The following is a 20,441-nucleotide window of genomic DNA, read 5'->3' as shown; positions in this document are numbered from 1 at the left end:
AATATCCCGACTGCCAATCTTAACACAACAAAGCCAAGCAAGTGATTTATTGTTTTGGCTCTACTGGCTCAGCTGCTTTCTGCAATGTTTTCTACTCTAATCATTATATGTATAGCTTCTATCCCTCAGCTAAGCTCTTAATCCTTTGATTTTTGCTTCAACTGAACATTAAAACCTATTCTTGAGAAACAAAAGAAGGGGGAGTTGGAGTGCCCACATGACAGGTTAGCAAAAGCCCTGTACGTTCTCAGCTTTCTGAATTGAGATGAAGTTGGCCAAACAGCACCCAAAAGGCAATATTCTTTTGATACAAAGGCTCATCCCTGGCCTCCAGTGACAGTAAAGGACCCAGTAATAGGGCAGTGGGCAGGACCTGTAGAGTTGTTAATGTGGGGAATCAGTTATGCTTGTGTCTCCACAGGTCACCACATGAAATGGGTTCCTTTGTGGTGTGTGTGACCATTTGTTGCATCATCGTGATTGGCAAAAGCACTGTGAGTGTCTGACCCCCTACACTGGATGGCACAAACATAGGGATGACCCCTGCAAATGCTGCTCACACCGATACTGTGTGCATCTCTGTGACAAGCCCTGGTGATCCCTGCCACACGTGCTTGGTGGGGATGTCCATTGGCCAGAAGCGTTTTGGTAAGCTGTATCATGAGAGCGTGCAGCAAAACTGCACAGCCCCAGGTATATTGCAGCCCAGGTGGTGGAGCCAGGACACCTGGCAAAAGACCACAGGATGGGATGAGACATGGCACAAGGATCTGAGAAGGATGCACGACTTTGCAGCTTTGCCCTCCCAGCCACAGGAACTAGATACGCCAGGGACTTTGTGTGCTTAATACCAGCAATTGGTACTGCTCAGGCTTTGGCTTCTTTAAACAAGCTTGGCTGCTGGCTTGCAAAGGAAGCTAATGCCACTAGTGCTGCTCTTTCAGCAATGCTAATTGATGTTAAATTGGTGTGACATGAAACACTGCCAAACAGGGCAGCCGTTGACTTCTTGCTGTTGGCTCGAGGCCATGGGTGCGAAGATTTTGATGGATGTGCTGCATGAACTGAAGGGATCATTCAGAGTCCATTCACAAGAGTATTGGTAATCCTGAGCAGCTCACTAAACAGCTACGGAAACATGAGGAGGATGATTGGTGGGGGCTGTCTTCATGGCTCGAAAACCTTGGCTTCAGGACATTACTTAAACATTTATTAATGTGTGGCATAGTTATCCTTGGTGTTTTCTTAATGATTGTGATATGTATCCCATGTATTTTATCTTGTGTGGCACAAATGATCAATAGTAGCCTTAATAAGATAATGGCTTTATGGGCACAAACAGTTGTAGCTGTGCAACAAATAAACAAAGAAGGGAGAAATATTAGCTATACATAAATCTTTACAAAAAGAAGGCCTGGTAAAATCATGGCTCAGGCCTGTTATTTCAGCTAAGTAGAAAAGGGCTGTGGGAAAGAGACTCAGCTGAATTAGGGGTAGAAATACATGTTACATAACCATCGTGTGTTTACACCATGGTGTGTGGTGGTTGGTTGAATTATGTTTGTTATGTTTTAAAATGATGTAACTGGAAATGGGCTGTTTAAAAAGGCCTGTTTTTTGCAATAAAGTGTCTCTCCTTTGCACCTGGGGACTCTGCATCACTACAGACCCTCACCCACATCAACCCAAGGCTCTACTTTGACCAAGTGGGGTCTCATGGCACACAGGTGCCACTGGGACATTGCCAGGCCTAGGGGAAACAAGGCTCCATTATTGCACAGCAGGGCCTCAGGGCACCCAGGAGAGCACTGTGACACAATGGGATCTCATGGAAGCAAGTGTCCATTGAGACATAGCAGGGCCTCAGGGCACCCAGGAGAGCACTGTGACACAATGGGATCTCATGGAAGCAAGTGTCCATTGTGACACAGCAGGGCCTCAGGGCACCCAGGAGAGCACTGTGACACAAGGCAGCCTGGGGAAACCAAGTGTCAGCTGCAAACATAGTGGGGCTTCATGGAAAACAGCTGCCACTGGGACACTGTCAGCTCTTGTGGAACACAGGAGAACATTGTTACCCAATGGAATCTCATGGAACCAAGTGTCCACTGTTTCACAGTGCAGCCTTATAGAGTGGTGGAGACCATTGTGATGCAATTGAATATTCTGGAACTGATGTGACAAATGTGGGCTTTATGAAACCAAGGAGGCAGTAGAATCTCAAGGAACCAAGGGTCAGTTGTGAACACAACAGATGCTCAGGAAAATAAGGAGAACAGTGTAACATAGTGGAATCTCATGGAACCAAGGCTTTATTTTGACAAAGTGGGACTGAATAGGAGACAGGTGCCACGGGGACACTGCCAGCTCTTGTGGAATCCAGTGTCCATTGGGACACAGGGCAGGTCATGGAAACATAGGGCGCGTTGTGATGTAATGGAACCAAGGGTCAATTGTGACAGAGAGGGGCCACATGGAACACAAGGGCCATGGAAATATTGCCAGGCCTAGGAGAAAAAAGACCCTATGGTGGAAGAACAAGGATTCATGGGATCTAGGAGAGCACTGTGAAACAATGGAATCTCATGGAAGCAGGTGTCCATTGTGACATGGCAGGGCCTGATGGCACCTATGTGCCACTGGGACATTGCCAAGGCTCGTGCAAGCAAGGCTCCACTGTGACAAAGAACATCCTCATGGCACCCTGGAGACCATTCTGGCACAATGGATTCTCATGGAACCAAGACCCCATTGTTACAAAGAGTGGCCTGATGGAAACCCAGTGCCACTGGGACATCTCCAGCCTTGGAGGAAGCAAGTGTCCATTGTGACACAGCACAGCCTTGTGAATCACAGGAGAGCACAGTGATGCCATGGAATCTTGGGGAATTAAGTGTCAATTGTAAACACAGTGGGGACTCATGGAAGCCAGGAGGCCATTGTGACACCGTGGAATTGCATGGAAGCAAATGTCCACTGTTTCATGTTTCATGTTGCGGCCTCATAGAGCGCTGGAGACCATTGTGACAGAATAGAAAAATGTGGAGCAAAGGCTCTTGTAAGAGTCAGTCTGGAGTTTCCCTCATTTGCCTCATGACCATCGCGAGGATAGAGGCTGTCCCAAGGACCCCCACCCGCTTCTGGACAGGAGTTCTGGCCTGGCCGAGGTGGATGCTGGCCAAGGGACTGTTTGCTGGTGCTCTGTGCTTGCTGTGCTGTCCACGGTACAGAGCCTTTGAACAGGTACTGCACCTACAGCTGCTTCTCGGAGCACCACTGCATGTTCTGTCTCGAGCACCTCACAATGGCCCATAAATCTCCCACCTCTTGGCCAGACTCTACTCACTTTGGAAAAGGACTATAAGAAAGCGACCCTCTGGAGAAGCCTTTGAGATCTCCCCACAGAAGACGTGTCTATTGGCTGGGACCACGAGGACACCGGAGTCTCTTGGGCCAGACCACGAGGACATCCATCTCATCTCTCAGTAGCTATTCCCTATCCCCCTCTTTCTCTCTCTCTCTTTACTTTGTTTCCTTTAACTCTCCTGGGATCGCAAAACAGAGTTGTTGGCACTCAATAAAAGTGCATTTCTGCTTTGAGCAAACTGACTTGTCCCCTGACGTTGTCTTTTGCACTTTTGAGATCAAAAACAAACTCTCACGAATCTCACCTGTATTAACAGCGGATCGTGACACTGACCCTTGGTTCCATGAGGTTCTGCAGTGTCACCATGGTCACTGTCAGAGGCTGGATGAGATCAATGTCCCAGACACCTGGGGATGAGCTGTCAATCAGTCACACAGTGGGGTGGTGCTGACCCAGGCTCTGATTGCCCCAGCAATCACAAGTCCCACCTGGGGGAGGCCCACGAAGGCCCAGGGGCTTAAAACACAGAGCAGGTGCTCAGCCCATGGTCCATATCCTGCCTTCTCCTGGGGTCTGTGTCTCACCCACACTGGAACCCTAGGAGCTGGGAGCCATGTGTGTGTCTGTCTAGAGCTTCTGTTTTTCTGTGTCTCTTTCCTCTCCTTCTAATGCTCTTTATACAGAACAGTTTTGGGCACCTCAACAATCTAAGTGTTTAGAGGTTTATAGATTAAATGGGCAAAGTTAATGAAGTTCCTGCTATGATAAGTGTTTTATGTTGACTAGGATGTTTTATTAAATTCTTTTCCAAAGTTCCTTGATTTTCTATACTTTGCCAGTAAAATTTTATGTCATTTTGACCTCTAGAAAATATCTGGCTGGGATTCTCCTGTGCAACATACTTGAGTAAAGGAACATTTGGTCACCCCCAGCATTTCAGTGTTCTGGGTTGTTACAGCCCTGCAGGCTCACCATGGCTTCTTGTTTCCATCAGGCCCTGCTGTGTCACACTGGCCCTTGGTTCCATGAGCATCTGGAGTGTCACACAGCTTGATGACATTTGTCCTTGCTGCCCCTGCCATCCCAGTGCCCCAGGAACAGCCCCGAGCCACCTGTGAGGGACAGGCCCTGCTGGCCCAGGCCTGGGCTCAGGCCTTGGCCTTTCTGCTTCCTCCAACCAGCCCAGGCCTTGCTCAGCATTGCAGTTCCCTGCTCACAGCCTCGGGCTCCTGCAATCCTGCCCTCAAGGATCTGCTCTCACCACTCCCTGGGGAGCCTCTGGCACTCCCTGCCCTCAGTGGGGCCACTGATGCTCCAAGGGACTTGGAGTTTTGCTTCTGACTCCTTGAGCAGCTTCTTCAACCTTCTCTCAGTGCCTGAGCATCCTGGACTCAGCCCCAATTCACCACAGGGTTCATTAAAATACAGAAAGCCCTCAATGGCTCTTAGTCTTCTTCTAATTGTCTTCAAGTCTCCAGGCCTTGTGCAGCTCATTGGAAAAAATATTGGAGTTCTTTTAAGGAAGAAGATTTCAAAGTGCACCTCATGACTTTTTCTTTTATGTTTTAATCAAGCATATTTCTATATTTGAGTTCAGTGAAGAGCTGATAGAAGCATTCCCCAAATGATCTTGATGCTGAATGTCTCCTTAGGAGGTGTGGGCAGGCAGAAGAATGAACCCCTTGCAGGCTGACCCTGTTTGGACAACCTGCTCCTCACCCCCAGCCTCACCATGTCTGACATCGCCCACCTGGGACTGACATCCCTGTGCCCTGCAGCAGAACCTTGTCCCCTGAGCTCTGCAGATGGGTGTCCCAGCCCATTGCACCATGTCCCACCTGCTCTCCTCAGGGCTCTGCCTGCACACAGGCCCAGGAGAAGTTTTCCTGTTTGTAAGGACAGAATGGAAAACCTGAGCAGGTTTCCTGAACAACAAACCGCACTCAGGAACCACATGCTCAGTCCAGGCTACCTGGAATGATGTCACATTTCTACAAGGGCCAGTGTGAGCAACAATGATCTTTGTAAGCAGAATTCTCGGAGTCTTCCAGCTGAATTCTCTGTCCTTGTCCTTTCCCTGCATCTCTGTTGCAGATGGAAGCTGCTGGTGCCTTTCTCAGCTGTGACCTGTCTTTTGAATGCAGACAGATGTTCCCAGGTGTGTTAAGCAGGTGCTGCTCAATGTTTATGCAAAGCTTTGGTGTGCTCATGGAACCAAGGGGACCCTTGTGACACAGCAGGGGCTGATGGAACCAAGGAGACAATTGTGACAGTTCAGAGCCTCACAGAAACAAGGCTCCATTGTGACACTGAAGGCAATTACGGAATCCACATCACTGTGACACAGCCAGGCCACATGGAACCAATGGTCCCTGATGACAATGCAGGTCCAAGGAGACCATGGTGACACTATGGGACCGCATGGATCCAAGGGGCCACTGTGACACTGAAGAACTTCATGGAAGCCAGGGTGCAGTGTGACACAGCGGTGCCTGATTGGAACAAAGGAACCACTGTTGACAGCCCAGAAACTCCTGGAACCAAGGGGCTGTGGTGACACAGCAGAGCCACATGGAACCAAGGAGACCTGTGATATTTAAGAGCCTTATGGAGCCAAGGGTCCACTATGACACTGCACAAACAAGGAGACCATGGTGACACCTTGGAAGCTCATGGAACCAAGCAGCCATTGTGACACTCCAGGGCCTTGTTGAACAAGGGAAACCATTGTGACACTCCAGAACCCCATGGCACTAAAGGTTTACTGTGACACAGCAGGGTCCCATGGAACCAGTTGTCCATTGTGACAATTTGGATCCCAGGAGACCGTGGTGAGACTATGGAAGCTCATGGAACCGTGGGTTCATTGTGACACTCCAAGGCCTTGTGGAACCAAGGGACTGTCATTAAACTGTGTGGCATCATGGAGCCATGAGCCATTGTGACACAGCATGGCCACATGGAGCCAAGGCGCCATTGTGACACTGTGGATACAAGGAGACCATTGTGACTGAGGAACCTCATGGAACCACGAGTCCATTGTTACACTGTGGGGCCCTGTGGAAGCAAGGGGACCACAGTGACATTGCAGGGCCTCATGGAACAATGGAGACTATTCTGACACTTTGGGACCCACTGGAACCAAGGGGCCAGTACAGCATGGCAGGGCCTCATGGAATCAAGGGCACTACAGTGAACACTGTGGGTCTGCATGGGATGAAGGGACCATTCTGACACTGTAGAACCAAGGAGACCATTGTGACACTATGGGGCACCATGGAAACAAAGGTCCATTGTCAGCACGGCCTCATGAAACCATGGAGTCCATTTTGACACTTTGAGGCCTTGTGAAACCAAAGGGCCATTGTGGCACTTCAGAGCCTTGTGGAGCCAAGGGGACCATAGTGACACTGTGGGGCTCAGTAAAACCAATGGTCCGTTGTGACACTGTGGGATCTCATGGAATCAATGGTCTGTTTTGACACTGCAGGGCCTTATGGAATCATGGAGATTATTGTGACACTACAGATGATGCCTTGGAGCGGCTACCTAGAACAGAGACTAGACAAGGTAAAGAGAATAAAGTGGGTATTTATTAAAGGCCTTCAATAGAGTCACCTTGGGCAGTCAAAAGCCTCCCAGGGGCTACACTCAAGATGGACTGTGATAATGAGTTTTTCAGAAAGATTTAATTTTGGTCTGTTTGCATATCAGAGGTTAATCCTCCAATAACAACTTCAAGTAATGAAGCCACATTACCTCAGTTTTCTCACCCTTGAATTCACTTTTGTTTATACTTTTCAGAGCCTGAGGCTGTAGGGTGTCCTTGAGTTTCAGGCCTAGATGAATTGTTTTGTTTGACCAAAATGTGAATACAGTTAACTAACATTTTGTATGAAGTTTAGAGTTATGCACTAATGCAGTACTGAATTTGAAAAATATTAAGGGTAAAATCTTAAGGCAGCACAGGACTCACTGAACCAAGGGGCCACTGTGACACTTTGCAGCTCCGTTGAACCAAGGAGTCCATTGTGACACTACAAGGCCTCATGGAAGCAAGGAACCATTGTGACACTATGGGGTCTTGTGGGGCCTAGGGGTGATTGTGTCACTGTGTGGCACCATTGAACCAAGGAGTCCATTGTGACACTACAGGGTCCCATGGAACTAAGGATTCACGGAACAGTGCAGGACCCCATGGAAACAAAGGTCCATTGTGACATTGTGGGACTTTATGGAATCCTGGAGGCCATGATGACACTTTGAGGCCTCGTTGAATCAAGGGGCTCTGCAGGGCCTCATGGAACCAAGGAGACCCTTCTGCCATTGTGAGTCCCCATGGAACCAAGGGTCCATTGGGATACTGTGGCACCAAGGAGACCCCTGTGACACTGCAAGGGCTCATGGAAACAAGGGAACAAGGACCAAGTCTGATTGGCTTGGCCTGACTGATCCAACTGCCCTTGGCATGTTGAGGGTCTCTTCTAATGTGCCCCTGAAACCCTGGGCTTTTCGTTCAAATGGAAAAGAACTGTCCTTCTCATCCAGGAACCCATTGCCAAAATGAGATTTCCCTCTACAAAATTATCAATATCCGTGATTGCTCCCAAACAAAAGCTGCCATTTTCAATATTCTGGCTGCCCTTGGCTTCCTTAGGGCTGGGTCTCCCCTGTCTTCAAACATTGGGGCTCCATGCTCTCCTTCCGATGGAAAAAAACCATCCCTCCTGCACAGGCACCCATGGCAAAAATTGGTGCTTTTCTTCCAGAATTCCTATCCACAAGGGTTTCTGCCAGACAAAAGCTGCCAGGACAGACAGGTCTGGCTGGCCTCGGCCTCTGGTGCCTGCAGTTCATGAGGCCATGAAACACGGGGGATTCATGGATTCCTTCCTGTGGAGACCATGGTGAAACTGTGGGGGCCCATGGAACCATGGAGACCATTGTGACACTGTGGGGACACCATGGATCCAAGGGACCATTGTGACACTTTGGGGCCTTCTGAAATGAAAGAGCCATTGTGACACTGTGGCAACCCTGTGGAACCACGGACATTGTTGTGGCACTGCTGGGCTGTATGGAAGCAAGGGACCATTTTAACATTGTGGGATCTCATGGAACCAAGGACATCACTGTGGCACTGCAGGGCTGCATGGTGCCAAGGGGCCGGTGTGAAGCAGCAGGGCTTTGTGGAACCAAGAGGCCATTGTTGCATTACAGGGCCTGGTGCAGCCCAAGGGCCGCTGTGATCCTGCAGGGCACCGTGGATCCATGGAGACCATTGTGGCATTGCAAGGCCCCACGGAATCATGGAGACCATTGTGACACTGTGGGAACCAAAGGGCCATTGTGACCCTGCAGGGCCCCTTGGCAGCAAGTGGCCATTGTGACACTGCAGAAACAAGGAGAACATTGTGACAATCTGAGGCCCCAAAGAATTAAGGCGAGTGCCCACTCTTGTCAGGTGAGCTGTGTGACTCTGCAGGGCCAGGACACGTTCCAGCAGGTGTGTGCTGCTGTGCCAGTCCCCTGGCAGGGATCTCACACAGGCAGGTGCAGCACTGAGGAGCTTGGTCTGTGGCCTTGGTGGCATGGCCAGTCTGAGAAGGTGCCCCAGGGCTTTGAGCATCCCTCCAGCCTCTTCCATCAGCCACTTCCAGACCTGGGCACTCACCCCAGTGTCTTGGTCTATTTGTTCTGTGCTTATCTCCTTCCTCCTGCCCATTTCAGCACTACTCTAGGGGCAGCATCAGCCCTGCCCGGGCTCCCTCCTCAGCCAGCCCTTGGCAGAGCCCAGAGCAGGGCTCTCTGTGACCCCTGGCACGGGATGTGGGTGCTGGGACTGGACACTGAGGTGTGGAGTGGACACTCTGGTGGGGAACATTTGCCCACCCAAAACACTCCCTGTGCTGTGCCGTGTCTGATGAGGGGATGTGGGGCCTGTGCTGGCCAGGGGGGCTGTGCTGCCTCAGGGACAAATGACAGGCATGAGCCACAGCACAACGACCAGGAGGTGGAAGTGAGGAGAAGATACAGAGGAGGAATTCAGAAATCTGCCCTGAGCGTGTGTTCATGTGTTTAGGAAAGGCAAAGCTCAGCTGGAGCTGATGGAAGCTGCAGGCAACACCCAGAGCAAAGTCAATTCATTGCTGTGTTAGAATTCAAAATGCAATGTCTGTAAGCCAAAGTTTAAAACTAAACACAACTAGAGATAGGTTTAGCTTTAGAATTTAAGATCTAGAAGAAATTAATGTACTTACAAAGGGAACAAGAAGTTGTAGAGTGCAGCAATGTAAGTTTGTGTGTGAGGATATAATTGGCTAAGTTCACTCTGTGGAATGAGTCAGTGAAACAAAATATCTTAGTATTAAATTAGATACAGAAATATCTCCGTTGACAGTGATTTATTGGTTAATAAATCCTTAAAAGACCTTGTAACCATAAGTCTTGTGACTTCTAAGCCATGCTGCAACCACTTCTAAGACAAACTTACCCTTTCTACCTGGATAGAAAATTAAACAAAATAAATCACACTTTCTAAAGGAACTCAGAAGTCCTGTCTCTCTGCTTCATTTGGAAAAACAAAAAGTCCCCACCAAAAATTACAACATAAAATCAATAAGGCCACACTTGAAAAATATATAATATAAACAATAAACACACATTTTGAAAATATAATGTAAAATCAACAAACCTGCACCAGGGAACACTTTCTCAGTCATATCTCTCAGTGGATCCCATTAGAACTTCAGGAAACTTTGGACTTTCAATTCTTGAGAGTTTTCTTTTCCTGCTCTAATTCAATCAATGGGAAACCTTCACATTTATCAGTGGGAGTCACTAAAAGTAAAAGAAACTTTGCAGTTTGAATCTGACTTGGAATTCTTGAGAGGTTTTTTCTGCTCCCTCTCAGGGACTGATGTTCAGGGACTCAGCCCCAACCCCGAGAGGGTCATTAAAGTCCTTGTGCTGTGTCTGTGCTGCTGAGCTGGGCCGGGCTGCTGGCAAAAGCAGCACTGCAGAGAGAGAGCCAATATTTCCAAAATATTATTTGGAGCTCCTTGGCAGCACCAAATGCACACAGGGGCTTATTACGATCAAGCAAGTCCTGACAAACCGTGGCTCTGCCTTGATTTCCATCTGGTCTGGTGCAGTTCATTAGGAAAGTTTTCAACTCGAGTTATGGAGAAATATTTCAAAGAGCTTCTAAGAAATATCCATTCTTATTTTAAAGGGTGTATTTTATTACTGTTCTCTTTAGAGCAGAGGTGATTGCAGCATTCTGTCATTGATGTTGATCCGGGGTCTCTCCTCAGGAACTCTGGCAAAGAGGGGCTTTCGAATTTTTTTTAATTTTTGAAGCAATCTAAAACTCGTAATGTTCCCCACTGCAAGCAGACACACTCCTCAGGTGTGTGCCAGCCCAAGGTTCCACCAAAACCACTGCAGAGCTGCCCTGGGCCAGCTGTGAGGGTGGATCATCATCCCAACCTGCCCTGGGCCACTGCCAGGGGCTGTGGCCATGGACACTGCACTGACCCCACTGCTGGCTTTGGCTGCCACAGCAACCGGGAGAAGTTCAAGTTTCCTTGGGAACACTGGGGAGCACTGGGACAACCTGGGAAGATGGGAAGTGCTGAGGGGAATCTGGGTGGACTGGGATGGACTGTGGGCTGCACTTGAAAATACAGGGACATCCTGGGACATCCTGGGATTGACAGAGCCCGACTGGAGCCGGGACTACAACACCTCTCATGCCCCGCGCCCCACAGAACCCCGGTGTCCGTCCCCCACATGTCCCTTAAGTGTCCCCCAGACCCTCCAGGATTCAGAAGTGCCTCCTCAGCACCCATTCGGGACCCCCTAAAAGTGTCCCCAGATCCCCTGAATGCTCCCAACCCCACAGATTCCCGTTACAGTCACTTCTGGGAATTCATCTCCTGTAATCCCCCACAGCCTCAGAGTCCCTCATAACACAGTTCTGTACCTAAAACTCCTGCCGTGCCCTGAGCCCTAAAGAGCCCGGTTAGAGCTCCCCAAGCTCCCCCCAAGTGCTCCCGAACCGTTCACGCTCCGTCCTGAGCACCTCAAGTCTCGGCTCGGACACAAAAGTGTCCCCCAGGTGCCTTCCCGGACCCCCAAACGCCCTGGCCGAGCCACTTCCGGGACTACAGCTCCCATCATGCTCCGTGGTTCCCATAGAGTGCTATTGAAGCCATGACTTCATCTCCCGTCATGCACCACGGGAGAGACATTGTAGCTGCTCCTACAACTCCCATGATGCTCCGTGGCCCCATTGAACCGTATTATACCTGTGCCTACAACTCCCATCATTCCCCGCGCCCCGGAGAGCCCCGTCAGAGCCCCCCAGGTGTCCGCTTGGACCCCGAATGGCCCCAGATTCCCCTCCCTCACCCCCAAGTGCCCACCCTGGACCCCGAAGAGCTCACCCGGACCCTGAAGTTTCTGTCCTAATCCTTAAGTGACCACCCGGCTCCCTGAAGTGTCCTCCAGACTCTCAAGTTCTCTCTAAATTCTCTCCCCAGACCCAAAACTTCCTGAAATGTACCCCAGAAATGTCTTCATGGACCCTAAAGTGACGCCGTTTTATCCTGTCTGTGAAAATGATTAAAAAGAAGAGAAAGGGATTAAAATAGGGCTAATTATGATAAAGAGGGAAAAATTAATGGCCAGTAGTGGTCAATTAATTAATGAAGTGAATTGTGTTTCTTAGAACTAACGACCATTAATTTTTGTGATTGCTAAAAATGTATAGATTTTTTCATATAAATATAAAAATTCGGTATAAAAAAGAATAATAGTATTATAAAAATAAAAGCATAATTATGAATTCATTATTTAATTAAATTACAATATTAATAATAAATTTATAGGGGTTTTTTATGTTTTAGGATGTCAGTCCTAGATAGGCAATGTCAGACATGGTGAGGCTGGGGGTGAGGAGCAGGTTGTCCAAACAGGGTTGGCCTGCAAGGGGCTCATTTTTCTGCATGCCCAGACCTCCTAAGGAGACATTCAGCATCAAGATCACTTAAGGAATGTTTAAGTCAGCCCTTCTCTGAACTGAAAAATCAAAATAATATGCCCTTGATTAAAACCAAGATTCCTTCTTGTCTCACTCCCAAGGAAAGCTCTGTCTCCTGCTGTTCACAAACAGAGAAGGGCTGGTGGGAGATGTGGTGCTCAGAGGCTGTTTGGGGTACAGTGACCATGAAATAATGCAGTTTTTTAATATTCTGTGAAAGCAGGTGGGGCATCAACAAAACTTCTACACTGGGCCTACAGAGAGCAGACTTCAGAATGCAGATTTGGGGATAATTTAACTGATTTTTTTACGGGAAACAGCTCTTAAAGGATTCCAGGAAGAATGGAGACAGTTCAAGAAAGGAATCTTGAAGGAGCAGAAGCAACCTGTCTCTCACATTCCTCACAGAAGGAAGTGAGCTAGCGAGGAAAATAACTGGCCTGGCTAGGCAGGGAGCTTTTACCAGGAACTCAGGGAGAAAATAAGGTGCATTACCTTTGGACAGAGGGGCAGGCAACTCAGGAAATGTTTAAAGAAGTTGTTAGGTCATGCAGAAAGAAAATCAGAGGTGAAAGCTCAAAGTAGGAGTTAACCCAGCTGCTTCTGTGAAAGATAACAAAAATGATTTTATAAACGCATTAATGGCAAAAGGAGGGACAAGGAAAATCTCCATTCCTTATTAGGGGGGGATATGGTTACCAAAGATGAGGAAAAGGCTGAAGTATTCAACCCCTTCATCACCTCACTTTTCAACAATAAGACAGGTTGTCCTCAGGACAAGTGTTCTCCTGAGCTGGTAGATGGGGACAGGGAGCAGAACAGAGCCCTGTAATCCAGGAGGAAGCAGCTGGGGACCTGCTGAGCCACTCAGATGCTCACAGGTGTCTCTGGACCAGATGGCATCCATCCTAGGGGGATGAGGGAGCTGCTGGATGAGCTCCCCAAGCTGCTCTCCATCATTTCTCATCAGTGCTGGCTCAGCAGGGAGGTGCCAGAGGACTGGAGGTGCCAATGTGAGCCCATGCCCAAGAAGGGCTGGAAGGAGGATGTGGGGAACTGCAGGCCTGTCAGCCTGACCTGGGTGCCTGGTGAGGTGATGGAACAGATCACCTTGAGTGCCATCACAGGGCACCTCCAGGATGGCTGAGGGATCAGAGGCAGCCAGCGTGGATTTCAATATCTGCATTGATGATCTGGATGAGGGCATTGAGTGCAGCATCAGCAAATGTGCAGATGGCACCAAGCTGGGTGTGAGTGTGGATGTGCTGGAGGGTAGGAGGGCTCTGCAGAGGGACCTGGACAGGCTGGATCCAGGGCCCAAATCCAACGAGGTGAGGTTTAACAAGACCAAGTGCCGGGTCCTGCACTTTGGCCACAACAACCCCTGCAGTGCTCCAGGCTGGGGACAGAGTGGCTGGACAGCAGCCAGGCAGAAAGGGACCTGGGGGCACAGATGGACAGCAGGCTGGACATGAGCCAGCAGTGTGCCCAGGTGGCCAAGAAGGCCAATGGCACCTGGCCTGGATCAGGAATGGTGTGGCCAGCAGGAGCAGGGCAGTGATTCTTCCCCTGTGCTCAGCACTGGTTGGGCAGCACCTCGAGTGCTGTGTCCAGTTCTGGGCCCCCAATTTAGGAAGGACATGGAGGGGCTGGAGTGTGTCCAGAGAAGGGCAACAAGGCTGGTGAGGTGTGTGGAACACAAGTCCTGTGAGGAGTGGCTGAGGGAGCTGGGGATGTTTGTCCTGTTGAAAAGTAGACTCAGGGGTGACCTTATGACTCTCTCCAGCTCCCTGGCAGGTGATTGTAGTCAGGTGTGGGTTGGTCTCTTTCACTGGGCAGCAACTGACAGAACGAGAGGACACAGTCTTAAGCTGTGCCAGGTGAAATACAGGTTGGTTATTAGGAAAAAGTTTTTTATAGAAAGGGTGATAAAGTACTGGAATGATCTGCCAGGGGTTGGTGGAGACACCATCACTGAATGTGTTATAAAAAGACTGGATGTGGCACTCAGTGCCTTGGTTTTGTTTAGGTGTTAGGGCATTTGTTGGACTTGATGATCTTGGAAGTCTTCTCCAACCTAGTGATTGTGTGATTCTGTGATTCTGTGGTGCTGTGATTCTGTGATTCTGTGATTCAGGGGCTGATGCTCAACAGCCACCAGACACCAAGAGGAGCCTGACCTGTCTAACCTGACAGGCTTGTCTGGAGCAGTCCTTGAATGTATGGAATTTGGAATGTGGAATCCTAATATTGGCCATGGGACCATTGAGAGAAGGATGGTTCTTTTCCATAGGAAGGAAAGCACAGAGCCCCTCCCAGTATTTCAGGGCAAATTAGAGCTGACCACCAGAGGCCAAGGGCAGCCCTGTCTGTCCTGGCAGTTTTTTCCATTTGGGAGAAACCCTTGCAGATAGGAAATTTTGGAGAAGTACCAGTTTTGGCCATAGATGTCTGGGCAGGAAGGACAGCTCTTTTCCATAGGAAGGACAGCCCAAGGCCTCAGTGTGTGAAGGCAGGATAGAGATGGCTCTCAGGAAGCCAAGGGCAGCCAGACTTGTTGGAAATTGCAATCTTTGTCTAGGAGCAATTCCTGGGTATAGGGAATTTTGGAGGTGGATTCCCATTTTGGCCATGGGCACCTGGATGAGAAGGACAGCTCTTTTGCATTTGAAGGAAAGGCCAGAGCCCCAGTGTTTCAGGGGCACATGAGAAGAGACCCTCGACATGCCGAGGGCAGTTGGACCAGTCAGGCCAAGCCAACCAGACCTGTTACCTGTTCCCTTGGATCCATTGGGCCCTGCAGTGTCAAACTGGCCTCTTGTTCCCATGGGGACCCACTGTGTAACAACTGTCCCTTGCTTCCATGGGGCCTTGCAGTGTCACAATGGTCTCCTTGGTTCAGTGGTGCCACACAGTGCCACAATTGCCCCTTGGCCCAACAATGCCCTGTAGTGTCACAATGGACTCCTTAGTTCCGTGGGGCTGCAAAGTGTCACAATGGCCCCTTTGTTCAATGAGATCTGTTGTGTCACAGTTCCCATAGGGCTCTGCAATGTCACAATAGGCCATTTGTTCTGTGAGACCCCACAGTGTCACAGTGACCCCTTGGTCTCACTGAGCCCCAGTGTCACTAGGGTCCCCTTGGTTTCACAAGGCCCTGAAATGCTAAAATGGATATTTGGTTTCACATGGCCTCAAACTTTTAAATGGCCTCCATGCTTTCATGAGGTCCTACTGTGTCACAGTGGACCCTTTGTTCTGCAATGTCAGAATGCCCCCTTGGTCCCTTGGAGCCTCACAGTGTCACTCTTGTGCCCTTGGTTCTGTTATGAATGATGTTCTATTTTTCCAATTTATCAAGCAACAAGATTAAATTTAATAGTAAGTTTTTAATAGTAACAAAATGAATATAATCAAAGTATTGGAGATGACAAAGTATTGGAGATGACAAAGTATTGGAGATGAAACAATCAAAGTGCATATATTTAAGAATATACAAAATTTGGCAGTAAGTAATTTAGTATAATTGAGGTTCATATAAAGCATAAGCAAAACCGACCGGGGAGGGGCCCCCTCCGACCGGGGGTACGGGGAGTGGCTCCCATTCCTCTCGTACCAAAGCATCCAGGCTAACAATCCCACTTATTGACTGTAGGCTACAGAAGTTTCTAGAAAGCTCCTCCTAGTTTCTATTCCTAAAAACTACGTAACTATACTGCACGGTGCATGCTCTACTAATGGGTTAGGGGGTCTCTCATCCTTTTGAGGGTCTTATTTCCGATGAAGGCTCATCGTCTTCCTCAGTGACCGAGGTGTGACCTGCAGGTAGCACAGGCGCCCTGTGTGACTGAGCAGATGTTTTCCATAACAAGAATTTAATTGAGTCTCATGCTTGGAATCATTCCATTTTGGCCCATTTCAAGGTTGAAACTTCCAATTTCTAGGTGCTGCTTGTCAGACCTACGTACTTCAACTATTCTTGTTTGACTTTCTTCCAACCTCCTTCTTCGACTCCCAACATCTGGAAGATGTCCTTTGCCCTGTCTCACCCATCTCCCCCCTCGCTCTATAACAATTGTCTTCTAAATACAATCTTGTTAATATACAGTTAAAATTTAATTAGCACGAATGACATTTATCACACTGCTGAGCTTTCTGCAAAATCATTCCTTTCTGCAGTGACCCAAGGAAAATGCTTAAAAGCTAATCTCGATCCTTGCACGTCCAATGCCCATTTCCCAGCTGTTCCTTCCTGCTGCTCCTTGTGCTGTCGCTGCCGTGCCCAGCCCGTATCCCAGAGCCGGTGCCTGTCCTGCCGCAGTGTCCAAACGCGGCCCCCCCGGCGGGCAGGGCCGGCAGCTCCACGGGGCCGGGCAGCGGCCGGGGCGTCCCGCAGCCTCCTGGGGGCCGGGGGCCACTGCCGGGCCTGCAATTGCCGGCGGCTGCTGGGCTCAGGCAGCGCCCGGCGCTGAGCCCCGGCTGCCCCACAGCCCCGGCCCGGCCCCGCAGCTCCCCACAGGCCCCCAGCCCGTGCTCCCGGTGCCGCCCCTCTGCGCCCGCTCCTGCCGCTGCCAGCACAGAGAAACCCCCTGCAATCCTCACCTCCTTGTGTGCCTGTCCTGGCAACCGCGGATACAAACGATCTGCATCAGATGGCAACTTCTGAGGATAAGAGCCTACTGAAAAAAATGCCCCTCCTCAGTATTTTTCTCTTCCTCGTCTTTTACATCATCCTTTTTCTTGCCACATAGATTCCTCCTGCTGCGTCTTGCCTGAGCCATATTCCTGCACACTGCCCTTCACCCAATCCCTTCCCAGCACACCAACAGCATCCATCTCCTGTGGTCTCAATCCCTTCTGGATTTCCCTTATTGCCCCCTGGGGGTCCATGTCCTTGATTCTCTCTGGGACAATGTGCAAACTCCCTCAACATGCTCCCAAGGGACCCTTCAGAGATATTTTGGGATCATTATCCCTTTTGCCGGGAGCCCTTCCTAGCTCTCCCTTTCTACCCTCCATGGGTGCCCTGCCATGTTTAGTCCCCGAAGATCCCACTGCAGTCACTGCTGAGATTTTCAGTGCTCTCTGGCTGCCGACTCTTCCCAGCCCCCCTGATCTGTCACTCGTCTGTCTCCCGGCCCCAGCGCCCCCCGCCAGGGGAATTTGGGGAGGTGGGAGCGGGGAGCGCCAAGGCCGGGCCCCCCCGCGCTGTGGTGGCGGCAGCGGCTGCAGTGGGGAGCGAGTGCGGGCGGGAGCGGCCGAGAGCCCAGCGCTGCCCCAGCCCGAGCTGCCCCAGCTCCATCGCTGCCCCTGCGCTGGGATGCTGTGGGTTTGGGGGGAAGAGGGAGCCGGCAGTGGGTGCTGAGCCTGGGGGCAGCAGGAGAAGGGAAGGAGAAGCAGGCTTGGAGAACAAAATGGTAAAAGAATGCACGTGGGAGGAGAAGGTGGGATTGTGCAGGAGAAGGAAGAATAGTAGGACGAAGAGGAGTGCGAGGAAGAGTAGGGACACAGGAGGAGGAGGAGGCGGAACAGGAAGCAGCTCAAGGTTCCACCCCTTTCTGTATCTGCAGCCTCTCCCCCAGCCCCAAGAGCGTTGCACTCCCCACAGGCACCAGGTGACCGGGAAGAAAAATCCACTCTTTTCAGTGGGGTGAATCTTGGTGTTTCTTAGCTTTATTGGGCTAAATGTCGGTGCTTCTGTTACTTTGGGGGGCCTGAATGTTTATATTTTGGAGGGAGTTTTGACTGAATCTTGATATTTCGAGTAATTTTGATCTGTGTCGTGATGTTTGGAGGGTTTTTGTTTTGAATCTTGGTGTTTTGGTGGTTCTGACAGACACAAGATGCCCAATGTCTTCCTGAGCTGCACTTGAGCAAGGAAGAGCTCCCCAACCCAAGGCCCTCTCCTCTTGTTTTCTCCCAAACCAGGATATTTTGTTCCCAAGGTGTGGGCAGATGGAGGAGGAGGAAAAGCCCCAGAGTTCCCTCAGGAGGAGGGGCTGCAAACCCATCCTGGGGAGCTGTTAGGAGCAAAGACCCTCCCTGTGCCGGGAAGGCGGCCGGAGATTCAGTCAGAGCTCAGAGGTGGTGGAGAAGGCTCATGGAGGCGAGAAGCCCCACAGGTGCTTGGAATGTGGGAAGGATTTCAGCTCCAGCTCCAGCCTGATCCGGCACCAGAGAATGCACACTGGGGAGAGGCCCTAAGAGTGTGGGGAATGTGAGAAGAGCTTTAGGACAATATCTTATCTGTTGCAGCACCAGGTGATCCACACAGGAGAACGGCCCTACACCTGCTTGGGATGTGGGAAGAGCTTTGGGTGGAGCTCCAGCCTGAGAAAACACCAGTGCATCCACACTGGGGAGAGGCCCTACGAATGTCCCAGGTGTGGGAAGAGGTTTCAGAGCAGCTCCAATCTCCTCAGACATGAGCGGATTCACACAGAGGAGAGGCCCTTCCGCTGCCCCGCCTGCGGGAAGGGCTTCAAGCACAACTCCACCCTCACTGCCCACCGGCGCATCCACACGGGGGAGAGGCCCTACGAGTGTCCTGAGTGTGGGAAGGGCTTCTCCACGAGCTCTCACTTGACCCAGCACCAACGAAGCCACCAATAAAGGAAGCCCTGTGATTGCCCCGAGTGTGGGAAGAGCTTCGTGCTCTGCTCCAGCTCCATCCCTCATGGGAGGATCGGTGTTGGATGATCCCCAGTGAGCCCCGTTGGGCAGAGCCCTGGTGATCCGTGGTCCTGGTGATCCGTGTTGGGTGGGGAGAAGGGGTTGGAGAGATTCCTCTCCCTTCTCCTTGTGCTGCTGTGATGTGGTTGGTAATAAATTCCCTCGCTGTGCCCAGGCTGGGTCTGTTGTTCCCGTGCCGGTGCTCGATCTCTCCTGTTCCTTCTCTCAACTCGCGGGCCTCTCCTCAGCCAATCAGAGAATGCGATGGAGAAGATTCAGCCAATCAGCGAGAGCAGCTGTGATGACTCACCGGTTGCCGGGCAGACCCGCAGCACCCAGTGTTCCCCACCTGGGCCCCACCCTCCCCCCCAATCACGATCCCCCCGCGGGGTCCCCCCAAGTCCCTCCCCAGTCCCGCCCCACAATAAACGGGACTGCGGCAAACTGGGAAGATTTATTTGGAGCACTGGGAGCAGCTGAGCTGGGGCAGAGTGACTGCGGGGCTGGGGGGGACACACAACACTCCCAAAATCAGCGTGGGGGTGGAGCAGGGGGTTCTGGCTGGGCTCGAGGCCACGGGGAGGGGCTGAAGCCGCTGCTGGGTCAGGAGCTCTGTGGGCAGAGAAAAGGGGGTGAAACTGAGCCAGGGGTCCTCAGGGAGAGCACACACACTCCGGGACCCCCCGTCACCTTCTTACACAGGTAGAAGCCGAGCCCCAGCGCCAGGAAGACAAAGCCCAACAAGGAGACCCTGATCCCCATCAGCACCCATCAGCTTTGGGCGGTGTCTGGTGGCGTTTCTGGGGGTCTGCAGGGGTCAGGACCCCCCAAAACCTCTCACAGATACCCAAATCCCTTCTAATCACATTCTCAATTACTGCCAGCCAAAGTCAGGATTCCCTGAAACCTCCTCCCAGTCTCTTCCCAGCCTACCCAGGATCCACCAGATCCCCTCCTGTCCTTCTCAGGATCCCATAACCCGGTCCCATTTTCCCCCGACCACCCCAGGACCCCCAGTCTTTCTCCCAGTCCCTTCCCAGCCCCACCAGGACTCACCAAGACCCTCCCAGTCTCTTTCCAGCACAACCAGCCTCATTCCAACTCCTGCTTTCCAATCCCTGATCTTTTCCCAGCCCCACCCAGTTCACTCAAATCCCTCCCAATTACACCCAGCACCCCCAGACTCCATCCCAGTGCCCACCAGGACCCCTGGAACCCCATTCCACCCTCCACAGCATCCTTTAAACTCCTCAGCCCTTCCAGACCCCTGAACCATACTCCCAGTTTTAACCAGGCTCTCTCAAACTCCCTCCCAGTTACTCCCAGCACACCCCACTCCCTCTCCCAGCCCCCTCA

The sequence above is a fragment of the Sturnus vulgaris genome, chromosome 30 (assembly GCF_052056855.1).
Source record: "Sturnus vulgaris isolate bStuVul1 chromosome 30, bStuVul1.hap1, whole genome shotgun sequence".
Taxonomy (NCBI): Eukaryota; Metazoa; Chordata; class Aves; order Passeriformes; family Sturnidae; genus Sturnus; species Sturnus vulgaris.
The sequence above is the reverse complement of the archived record's forward strand: the minus strand, read 5'-3'. Positions refer to the sequence as shown.